Source organism: Amia ocellicauda, unplaced genomic scaffold (assembly GCF_036373705.1).
Source record: "Amia ocellicauda isolate fAmiCal2 unplaced genomic scaffold, fAmiCal2.hap1 HAP1_SCAFFOLD_29, whole genome shotgun sequence".
NCBI lineage: Eukaryota > Metazoa > Chordata > Actinopteri > Amiiformes > Amiidae > Amia > Amia ocellicauda.
The window spans coordinates 331,441-343,823 of NW_027102854.1; the positions used below are offsets into that span (position 1 = coordinate 331,441).

General features: G+C 39.8%; 1 non-coding gene across 1 annotated transcript; it reads right to left on the bottom strand.

The window, feature by feature from the left end:
- Positions 1 to 9,744: 9,744 nt before the first annotated feature.
- Positions 9,745 to 9,859, bottom strand: LOC136728240 (U5 spliceosomal RNA). Its single transcript, XR_010808604.1, has one exon. It is a non-coding gene; the product is annotated as a U5 spliceosomal RNA (small nuclear RNA).
- Positions 9,860 to 12,383: the final 2,524 nt, after the last annotated feature.

Consider the following 12,383-nt stretch of genomic DNA (forward strand, 5'->3'; position numbering starts at 1 on the left):
CTCATTTCTTAATGCTTTGTATTCCTATTTTGCAAAACCGTTTTTAGGTGCTCAAGTCTATCTGAATCAAAAGTCCCATCTTCTGGAAACCTTAATTTTCTGTCACCTATTGTCCAGTCAAACGCACCGCTTCACTCCATAGTTATCATACATGTACCTTACATGTGTACCTTTAAGTGGCGGGTCGCCCGTCTTACTAGAGCTGTTCCCACACAGTAACACGTTTTCCCATTTTCTATGTATCGTTTTGTACACAACAACCAAGGCGTGCAAGCCCGCAAAATAACAATAAACGACAGGGGAGAAAACATAGCAAAAAACAAGAAAACACAAATAATACTAAATCCTATATAGGAATAACAACAAACATGCTTTTCAATGTTTGCATTTATAGAACTTGTATATAACTTAATGACTTTTCTTCATTTACCATAAACACTATAAACTTCTATAAACTATAAACACGTTATTTTATATTATCACCGGCGTATCAGATATTGAACAATTAATTAGCGCTCCTTTTTTTTTTTTTCTAATAGTAGGTCAAACCTACGCTGCAGTTTACAAACACACTTAAGCCTGCGGGAACCCAGACAGGAAAACACAGTCCTGTTCCTTCACAAACAAGAAGACACAGTCAAGTCTATGGTAACCCTAAGAAACCATGCTCCTCGGTTATTGGTGTCAATGGATCTCATTATCCTTCCGTGACCAAATCAAAGACCATGGGATCGCATATGGTAACACAAATCGTTAAACAAAAGAGGTTATAAACACATTGACTACAATACCAGTTAGTAAGATGAAGGTGAGTCTCTTGTTAGTATTATTAGTCAGACATTAAATAACTACGCAGGTTAGTATTTATGTCAGGTAACTTCTCGTTATATATATATCAGTCTCATTAACGTTTAGGTGGAGAGAAAGATCCTATCATTACTTGTTACCACAATTTCCCTTAACTGATTATTATTCAATGATTAAGGATAGGCAGGGCCACCTATAATCTGGTGTCTATTAACTTGTGTCAATTTCAGACTAAACAGTTAAACAGGAATGAGAAGATATTTCTCGGCGTTGACAGATTTTATTTCTAAAATTATCAACAAAACAGTTTAATGCAACACACATTTATATTTAAGAAAACTAAATGATATTACACATTCTAGAGTTATGAATCACAGATTAACATTTCTAATTGATTTCTCAAATGTCATGAATCATGAACTCCAAACTGTTAAACTTATCTGAACTTCGTCGCAGAGAGGCCTCTCTGCCTTCGGGCTCAGATAACAGCACACGGCACGAGGTCCGTGTGGTTTGGAACAAAGGCAGTCCGGTTCGGCTTTGTCCAAGAACTTCCACTCAGTCGATGCACCTGGAAGTTGGGGTTTCGCGAAAGTAGAGTCGTTTCCAAACAGATTTTCCACTGGTTTGAAGGCTCCAAGGTTGTGCACAAAATCTTCTTTGTAAGCAGGTTTCCACCGTAGTTACTTGAAGACAAAGTCTTTGAGGAAAGCAGGGCCCTGTTTGTTCCAAGGGTCAAGTTTCTTAAGACTCAAATAGCTATTTAAATGACTGACACTTTCGTATTCAGTCGACTTAGTCATTTGTCCAGCTGTAAAACTCCACTGATCAGGTGGGTCTGTAAAGTTCTTTATTTAATAAAGTCCTTTAAAAGAATTCTTTGTACGGCTCAATCTCCTTCTCCCAGTTTAACTCTTCTGTTGCCGGCAAAGACTTGGTTGGTTTCTGGTTCCGGTTCGGGCAACAGAGCTACAGGTTGAGCTGTGGCAGCGAGTTACTGGTTCAGGTGAGAGAGAGAGAGAAAGAAAGGCCGTGTTTGTCCTTTATAGTCTGTCAGATCAATAGGTGATTGGTTCCTGAGTTCTTGAGATTGGATTTCGGTTTCAGCCCCCAGTGTCCTATTGGAGGGGGGCTTGATTTATGACTGATGTCAATCCATGCCATCTTTTGGAAATGCCGGTTGGCCTGGGTTCGTAGCTCTATGTCGGGATTTCGGCTCTCATCCACTTCAAAGAGTTTTTATCACCCACAGGCCCCTTTCTCCAGACATCTCATAGCAGAATAACAAACTATTTGGCCTCTTCTCGGTGCCATCCTCCCCAAAACTGTCACTTTGATGCAAACCAGTTCCAAGCTGATGAGCTAAGGAAATCTGATAACTTTGGGGGGGAGAGGTCTTCTTTAGATCCGTGCTTCAGCTCAGAGCCCAAATACTCTTATCCAAATACACCCAACATAACGCTACACACCCCATCCCAAAGATGCTCTATTGGGTTGAGATCTGGTGACTGTGGGGGCCAGTTTAGTACAGTGAACTCATTGTCATGTTCAAGAAACCAATTTGAAATGATTCGACCTTTGTGACATGGTGCATTATCCTGCTGGAAGTAGCCATCAGAGGATGGGTACATGGTGGTCATAAAGGGATGGACATGGTCAGAAACAACGGGCCGTGGCATTTAAACGATGCCCAATTGGCACTAAGGGGCCTAAAGTGTGCCAAGAAAACATCCCCCACACCATTACACCACCACCACCAGCCTGCACAGTGGTAACAAGGCATGATGGATCCATGTTCTCATTCTGTTTACGCCAAATTCTGACTCTGAAATCGAGACTCATCAGACCAGGCAACATTTTTCCAGTCTTCAACTGTCCAATTTTGGTGAGCTTGTGCAAATTGTAGCCTCTTTTTCCTATTTGTAGTGGAGATGAGTGGTACCCAGTGGGGTCTTCTGCTGTTGTAGCCCATCATCCTCAAGGTTATACGTGTTGTGGCATCACAAATGCTTTGCTGCATACCTCGGTTGTAGCGAGTGGTTATTTCAGTCAAAGTTGCTCTTCTATCAGCTTGAATCGAGTCGGCCCATTCTCCTCTGAGCTCTAGCATCAACAAGGCATTTTCGCCCACAGGACTGCCGCATACTGGATGTTTTTCCCTTTTCACACCATTCTTTGTAAACCCTAGAAATGGTTGTGCGTGAAAATCCCAGTAACTGAGCAGATTGTGAAATACTCAGACCGGCCCGTCTGGCACCAACAACCATGCCACGCTCAAAATTGCTTAAATCACCTTTCATTCCCATTCAGACATTCAGTTTGGAGTTCAGGAGATTGTCTTGACCAGGACCACACCCCTAAATGCATTGAAGCAACTGCCATGTGATTGGTTGGTTAGATAATTGCATTAATGAGAAATTGAACAGGTGTTCCTAATAATCCTTTAGGTGAGTGTATATGTATGTATGTATGTATGCATGTCCAATTGCTTTGACAATTCAAATGCACTGAATTGAGAGAGAGAGAGAGAGAGAGAGAGAGAGAGAGAGAGAGAGAGAGAGAGAGAGAGAGAGAGAGAGAGAGAGAGAGAGAGAGAGAGAGAGAGTTGTAGTCCAGACCACTGCAAAATTCCTGCTGAAGTGATCTGGATCACCACACAATGGCCCAAGGACCACTGCAAACTTGGATTTCAATGTATTTGTGTAATCTGTGTTGCAATAGCACCTACCATGTTCCTTTGTGGTGATCTGGTTAATTCTGATCTGGGAAAACCACAATCCTGCAGGTTTAATAAGTCTCTCTACACATCAGTCCCTGAGTACCTTCAACCAATGGTCATTTTGACCAATTAAGCCCAAGATTTGAGTCAATTAAGTTGTCAAGGACTACCCAGTGAAGACGTGAACTCACGACTAGGTCACACTGTGAGCTCACCAGAGCAGACATTACACTGAGCTCACTGTGAGCTCACTTAGCGCTTTTCCAGCGACATGGTGCCGGTGCTGGAGCCGGAGCTGCTGCTCGGCCTGGGATCCAGCTGATCTTTTTTGAACCGGCCCGCTTTTCCACCGGTTTTGACGTCACTGGATGTGGGCGTTCCCAAGCATGGAGTAGAAGTGGAGAAACACAGCAATAGTAATCAGCACCGAGGCGACTGCGTCTTTAAACCCCATTTAACATCGCAATCAAACTCATTCCGCGTCCATGGCAAATCGTAACCCTAATGTTACAAATGTTCCCTAAACACCTATTTTGCAGGATCAATAAAAAATTATTAGGATTTTTTAAACTTTTACTGACACACATAGTTAATAGCAATGTGTTATAACTTTACCGAAAATAATAATCTGTATATCTTTAATTGTTTAGACGTTATTAAGATATAATGCATCTTTCACATAGGGAACATTTGTAACATGTTAGGAAAAACAAACAAATGATTTGAAAATATTCATAATTACAGCATACAATTTGTCAGGCTTCATAACAATGGTATTTATAACATACTCTGTAAAAATCAAGCAAATAGCATTTGTGGTTCACGAGAAAATATATATATATAATCAAAGCTATCAGACTATAGCAGCCGGTGTATGAAGACACATACGATTATACAGCATTATTTGGCAGCTTCGCAAGACCTAATTTTAAACGTTGTTGGTAAGTTAGATAATTAGTGGGGACCCGCTATTTGCAGTTCTTCCCCTCCATAATTGCTAAAATAAAGTTTTACTGACATTATTTTGTCTTCTGTTTTCAGTGCTTTTCTTATTGTGGGGGAACAGGGGAGGGGAGGGGGGAGTACCGGTAGTTCTTCCCGGGTCGGGGGGTCGGACCCCCTGAATGCGTCTTTGATAAGAAAAACTGACCCGACGCCATGGAGTCAAGATCGCTCCGGTGCAGTTCTGCCCCCTAGAGCAGTGTGTGTTAGCGGTTGGGGAGGTAGCAGGGTGTGAAAATATCAAGTCTGCTGCCATTGTTATCTTCTTAAAAACCACTGATCTGCTCAATCAGCTAGTGGCTAATGGCACAGTGTTAGACGACACTTTCACCCCGGTGTTGCCGCTCGCTGCTCCTGCCCGGAAGGTAACGCTGTCTAACGTCCCTCCGTTCATCCGCACCGGCTCGGGCAGCTGATGTCCGGCATTAAGAGGGTCCCGCTGGGCTGCAAAGCCCCGCAACTGAAACACGTCGTGTCCTTCCGAAGGCAGCTGTATATGATCCTCAATAACATCAATGAGGATCTTAATGTCTCCGAAGTTGGATCTCTCTTGCTGCCACCACCACGAAGATTGCTCTTTAGTAATGTTGGAAAGTCAAAGACAGCAACCGTCAGGGTTCTTGCATATGACGTATTCGTGCTGCACCTCTCTGCAAGGATCCAGGACAGTTTGTCAATGTAAACTCCAGTGCCTGGGAATATTTCCACCTAAAAGACAATGGTAAATAAAAAACAAGTTTATCCCCAAACTATTCTTATATTGTGTTAAGTGGAATACATTATCAGTAAGGCTGTGATTTTGTTACAGAAATGTGTTATTAAAGACCACAGTATGTCTCAATTCTAAGTTTATTAATTTACAGACATAATAAAGTCAGTGAATCTGTGACACCCATAATTCAATTACATTCTTATTATCAACTATAACTATGAATATAACTGATAATGTAGCATCATTAGATTGTTTACAACCAATATTTGTTTTCAATATATATATTTTTACCTTGTCTTTGTAATATTGTAGACCAAGAGTGTTATACCTGTTTTGGTGATTCTTTGTCAGATTCAGAACAATTTGCTGTGGGGCTGTCAGAACCACTTGATGGTGACACACTTTTGTCTTCATTGCTGATAAATGTGGCTTTTGTTACAATTTTTTTCAGATTGTCCAAAAGGTCTGGAATCTCTGGAGAAAAAAACCTTAGTATTAAATGATAATCATTTCTAGTAATATATTTAATACAAAGTGAAAACAAAACCATCAATGCCTGCAATTATACTTGAGAGACTTGCTCTATGTTATTGGCAAACTGACCTTTTTGTGGGTCATTAACATTAGCTACAAAAAAATAAAAGAGATAAAATACAAGAATTACCAGGTCTAATGTAATGCATATAGTCATTAATGTAGGATTATGAAGTTATGTTGAAAAACTTTATTTAATAATCAGTATTATTAAACTATTAGACAGTGCACATTAAGAGTCTGTATTGTGGTTCTAGATTACTTCAGTATGATCAACTATAATACATTACTCTGGAATCTAAATTACTGAAGAATAACATTTATCAAGGTAAGGAATTATTTGCTATAAATAAAAAAACTTACCATCAACCATACGGTTTCGAAGACATTGGTTTTCATTTTTAAGTCTTGTGTTTTCCTTTTCGAGCTGCTTAACGTTTTGCTGTAGCTCAACTTCACTGGACTCTTTAAATGTCTGTAGAATATGACGGGATCTAATTCTTGAAGCTCCATCGGTTTTCTTTCTTATTTTGTGCTGTATTCAGAGAGGAAAAGAGTTTAAAATGAAAATATATATATATATGAATATGATTAAAAAAAAACAATCCTGCAATACATTTATTTAATATTTGCAGTAATTATCTCACCGGTAACTGTGGTTCATCAAGGTCACTATCATCTGAAATTTGAAGTTTTTTGTTTGGTTTAGGTACTCTCTTCATTTTAGGACAGGGCATTTTTGTTAGGTCATTAAGTTTTCTTCTTAGTTCGCCTTCTTTTCCTAAAATAAAAATAAAATAAATAAAACCCTGCATTATGTCCACAGATATTTGGGGATTATATTTATTTGTCATAAAAATACTGTGCTTTGACCATACAAATTAAGATGAACAGCCAACACTGAATCAAAACTGAAGTTAAATTATATCTGGTTTAATTTATTTTGTGATTTGGGGGATTTTATTGTAAAGCACAACACACAATAAATCGTTCTTACAAATGCCAGTCAAGTATGACGAGTTTTTAGCGCCCTCACCACCACCTACCATGTTATAAGAGTATGTTAGACGTACAACACATTAATAACTTAAACATTCATTTCAAATATACTGTGATTGTATATATCAAATAGCATGTAAAGACTTTAATGTTTTTTTTTTTTAAATAAACATTGTTACCAGTCATAATGATCTGCGCTTCATGGACAGGCCATCCACCTTTTGGAGGTTTGTTCGTGTCTCTCCACTCTGCTCTGAAGTTTCGAGTCGTCTCTTCGTCATCATCAGCAATGCTGAATAAATCAAAATTGCGAAAGCAAGCAGTGGGAATCACGCTGTAAGAGTCTTTGTCGACCCCGCTTTCCCACTTCACCAACGCGTGCATCACCGCCATACTACCTTCACCTTCTCGTCCGTTTTTTCTGCGCCTTTTTCCCCCGACAAGTCACGGCACAAAAAACAGTCCCGCTCTGCATTCTGGTACTTGGCGTTCTTAATAACACCAACAGGGTGTAATCGCATAGACCACTCGAGTATAAAGTACTACATATCCCATCTGTTACAGTTTTTTTTCTTCTGAAACTGCAAGCGCACTACATGAAGTTTGGCAAATGAAGAAATTTGGATGATGAGTTTACAATCTTATAAACAGTATTTAAGTAAACCTAGATATGCAATTCCAAAAAGAACAGCATCGAGATGGAGAAACAGGATACAAAAATAATAATACAATGTTTATACTTTTTGTATTTTAATTACAGTATGTAATTATTGCCTTTTGATTTACATTTACAGAAAAAGAACGGCGGCAAACGTGGACTACCCAACAAGAAGCAACAAAGTTACTAAAATATCAGATTCTCAGGTAAGCTTCATGCAGCCATACATGTATAATTATAAAATCAATCCAAAAAATAGACCTTGTTTACCCTACAACTGATTTGAGTGTTAATTCTATTTAAGATATAAAAAAATATTTTATTTTCTGAACTAATAATCTGTGAACATTCTATTATCTCTATAATTTTAATTAATACATTTACTTTATTATTGGTGGAACATTATATTTTTCAGCTCAGATGATTTCACGTACCATCAATTTTTCTGTTAATAAATGTGCAAAAACAAATCAGATGGATAGGCCCCTACATATGAACATTAAGTTAAAGGCCTAGAGTGAGTGTTCTTCACTTCCAGTCATGGCGGGCCACAATCCAGCTCTTTGTAACTCATCAACAACCAAAGACCTGGGAAAAGGGTTAAATGGCTTCAGTTAAGCCAATTAGGTAATTAAGAGCTCAACTGGAAAAAAAACAGCAGGCATAGGGGTACTTTAGGACCACAGTCACTGATATAACCTACAATGTTGTTGTAATGAAAATCAGCAGACAGTGGGCCTCCTCCAGGACTAAGGTTGAGAAGCACTGGTCTTGAAGACCACAATAACAATCGACCTCAAGGGCTAGGGATATTCGAGGTGATGCTAAACCAGTCCTGAATGTTTAAATATAATGTTATTTTCTTGTAGTGTGCCGTTGCTGTTAATGCAACCAGTTATATTGAGCCATCAAATACAGAAGCTGACGAAAGACATCAACATGTGAATTTAGTTGTAAATTTAAAGTGTGTGTGAAAAGTATTTTGTATATGGAGATTAACCCATAGTTTCACAGATAAATTGTGGACCAGTGATATTCAGGATCTTCAAAACAAGTCCTGAATGCTCAAACTTAACACTTCTTTTTTTAGAGTGTCGTTGCTGTCAATCCAGCCAGTGATGTGGAGCCATCAGATACAGAAGCTGATGAAAAACAACATATAAATTTCCTAAATTAATATGGTGCATCAAAATACTTATTTAGCACTTTCAACTGTTTCTTTGTGATTCCTAAAATTACTTTACAGGCTGGGGCTGGGGGAAGACACTGCGCCCGCCTGGAGAAGCCTGTACAAGCCCCCCTCAATAAGAGAGCTGGCAATCTGCAGTGGAGGGTGTTACACACCATTATTGCTGTCAATTCTTTTATTACTGTTCTTAACCCTGCTGTGTCCGACGCCTGCCCATTCTGTGCTCAGAGAGAGACCGTGTTTCACTGTTTCAGCACTTGCTCTCGGTTGTCACCCATTTTTAGTCTTTTAACTCGTCTTTTTACTGATCTTAACCTGATTTTTAACACAAAGGTTTTTATTTTAGGGGCGCGATACACCAGAAAGACCAAACATGTGGACCAGCTGGTAAACTTCTTGCTGGGCCAGGCTAAAATGGCCGTCTATAAGACTAGGAAGAACAGAGTGTGTGGGGAGGGCAGTGAGGATGCAGTGAGAGTGTTTGCCATGCTGGTCAATGCAGAGTCAGACTAGAGTTTAACTATTACAGGCTGATGAATGATTTGGAGAGTTTTGAACAGGTCTGGTGTATTAATGATGCCCTTTGTGAATTGTATGACGGGGAGTTGGTTTTTATTATGTAATTCATTTATAGGGTTTAGTATTTGATGGTTGTTTTGTTGTGTGTATTGGGTTGCTTTCTTTAAAAGTGTACAGATCAGTGGCGGAGTTAATGCTTGTTGGGGGGAGACAAACAAAGGGGAACACTATTTTTTATTTATTTATTTATTTTCTTTTGTATGAATTATTGCGTGTTGCAAACAGGCAATGATAAAAGTCAAAAAGTCTCTCTCTCTCTCACACACACACACACAGCCAGCAAGACACACAGAGCCAGCCAGCTCAGCGATGACATCACAAACATCTCTCTCAGGTGACTCCTATGACATCACAGAGCACGTACATTCCGTTGCTTGCCGTCTGTCAACCACTCAGTCACTGCCAGCCAGACTGGCTGGCTGACTGGATGGTGGGGCTGCTTGCTGCTGCTGCGTACCTTAGCAAGCTTATTTGCTTGACCGGCCTTCCTCCTCCGCCCACATGCCCACCTATGTCCGATCTGCTGTTCACCTGGATCACAGCTCCGCCCCAACAAGGCAGAGCCTCCCAAGAATGGTACAAACTCACCCACGATCCCCTCCACGGAAAGCTATAGCAAAAGGCAAAAGCATTATACGTAATGAAGAGGAACCCGAGTCCAAGACGCATCCGACCAGCCATACATATTTGTGTGTATTAAAGATCACATTTTATTACATTTAGATTTTCTGTACTTTATTACATCTTTTTGTGATTTTTAAATGTATTGTTTCTTTTCCTTATATATGTATGTATGTATGTATGTATGTGTGTGTGTGTCTGTGTGAAAGTGTATGTGTTTGTGTGTCTCTGTGTGAAAGTGAGTGTGTGTGTGTCTGTCTCTGTGTTTGTGTGTCTGTCTCTGTGTGAAAGTGAGTGTGTGTGCGTGTGTCTGTCTGTGAAAGTGTGTGTGTGTGTGTGGGTGTGACAGTGTGTATGAGTGTCTGTCTGTCATGTAACTCGCACATCTGTGAGGGCACCATTTTTGCAGAAAGAGATGTACACATTTTGGAGCAACATATGCTGCCAACCAGACATCGTCTTTTCCAGGGACATCCCTGCATTTTTCAGCAGGATAACGCCAAACCACATTCTGCCCAGATTACAAGCGCATGGTTGCGTAGGCAGAGAGTGCGGGTGCTAGCATGGCCTGCCTGCAGTCCTGACCTGTCTCCGAATTGAGAATGTGTGGCGCACTATGAAGTGCAAATTAAGACAACGAAGGCCCTGTGCAGTTGCGCAGCTGAGGAAATGCATAATGGATGAATGGGGGGAAATCCCACTTGCTAAACTTAACCAAGTGGTGTCTTCAGTGCCCAAGTGCTTAATAAGTGTTATTAAAAGAAAAGGTGATGTTACATAGTGGTAAACAGTCGACTGTCCCAACTTTCTTGGTTTCTTTTCACTGCTAATGAGATGCTGTAGAGTGAGTTAGTTATATTGCTTTCAGGAGCTCTAATCGTATTGATGAGTTCATGCAGCATTTGTAATTGAATTTCAAAAAGAAATCCTTGCTGTCTGGCCTGTGTGTATGAGATGTACTCTGTCAATCTTTGGCTAACAACTGAAACATTGGTAGAACAGAAATGGCAACATAAAAAAGAAAAGTACATTTTAAAAGAGCACATTAAATAGGATGAATATACAGTTTTTTACAATCACTTTGTCACTAATTTCAGAACCTTGATGTCATTTTTCAAAACTCTAGACACAAAACTCAAAACGGTCATCACTTGTAACACAGGCTGTCCAATGTTCAAAACATTGCATTGTGCATTCATATCTTTAAAGAAACCTTGCACTTGCAGACTTGTTGGTTCAAATAATTCATTTATCATGAAATACCATAGTAACATTTATTTAGATCACCCACACAGAAGATACCGATAGTTTCACTGTGTAGTTGTTCGTACAATCATTAAATATTGTAGTACAAAATATGTGATACATGTTTCATTATGGTACTACACATAAATACATCACTGTAAAAGGACTAGTAGAGAGAATACTACAGACACAGTGGAATCATTGAACAAAATCTGAAATGTATTGATGCAATACAATCAAATCACACCATAGGTTTCTTTGAAGCCATGCAACAATAATTAGCTACAAAAAAGAACAAAACTACAGTAAAATGTCAACTGCAGTGTTCCTCACCTGGCTTAGTGTAAAACAAAGGATTGATTACTGTACTTCTGAATTTCCATCAGCCCTGTGTTCAGGTTCAGGTTCTCACAACCATTTTTCACAAGAGGCATCTTGAAACTGAACATACCTGAACATACTCAGTCATCAGCTGCTTCACTCTGTCTGCATTTCTTTCAAAAGGCACACTATACTCTGTGCTACACATTGGTATGCAGTTTACAGTCATTTGACAATTGAGAGTAGCCTAATGTTTAGTGCATGCTGAAGACTTGCCGCTTCTCAGTACGGAAATTTCTGATGATTGAGGCCACAGTTGATCCTGAGTTGATTCTGAGGTTTGATTGAATCATTGTAGCTGCCTCAGTCATGGTCATGCCATGATTTACAACATGCTCTACAACTATTTCTCGGATTTCACTGGACACTATTTGCTGTTGCTGCCGCTGTCTGGTCCGTGGCCTTGTCCTCTACCACGTTCCCCCAACACCTCTCAAATGAGGCCCATGGCTGCCTCTCTGGTGAGGCCTAAGCCCTCCTCTATGACGAGGCCCACGACCACCTCCAGCAATTACAAGGGCCTGCATACATACAGTAATGTCAAATCTGATGTGGAAGAACAATCATCTTCAACCAGGTTGGAGCGTTAGTTGCAATGCCTTTAATACACGCAGCGTGGAGAGGAACAGTGACTCAAGTAGATCCCAAAGTCGCTCTGCCTTCATTTTAACAGTCAGAGCTTTTATACACAAAAATCAAAGAGCTGGTTATAATCAGAAAGTCATTACTATGTTATCTTAAAAGTTAGCTAAGCAGAATTTATATCATTATAGGACAGAGTTCATAGATCAACACATGGATTAGGGAGCAGGCACTTCAATCATACTGTTTGACATTGTCTCCAAGATTCTCATCGTAAGTAACAAACAGAAATCAAACTACCTTCTGGCCTGACCTTCTAGCTTGACCTTATCTTTCTTAAGTATACAAGAGAGAA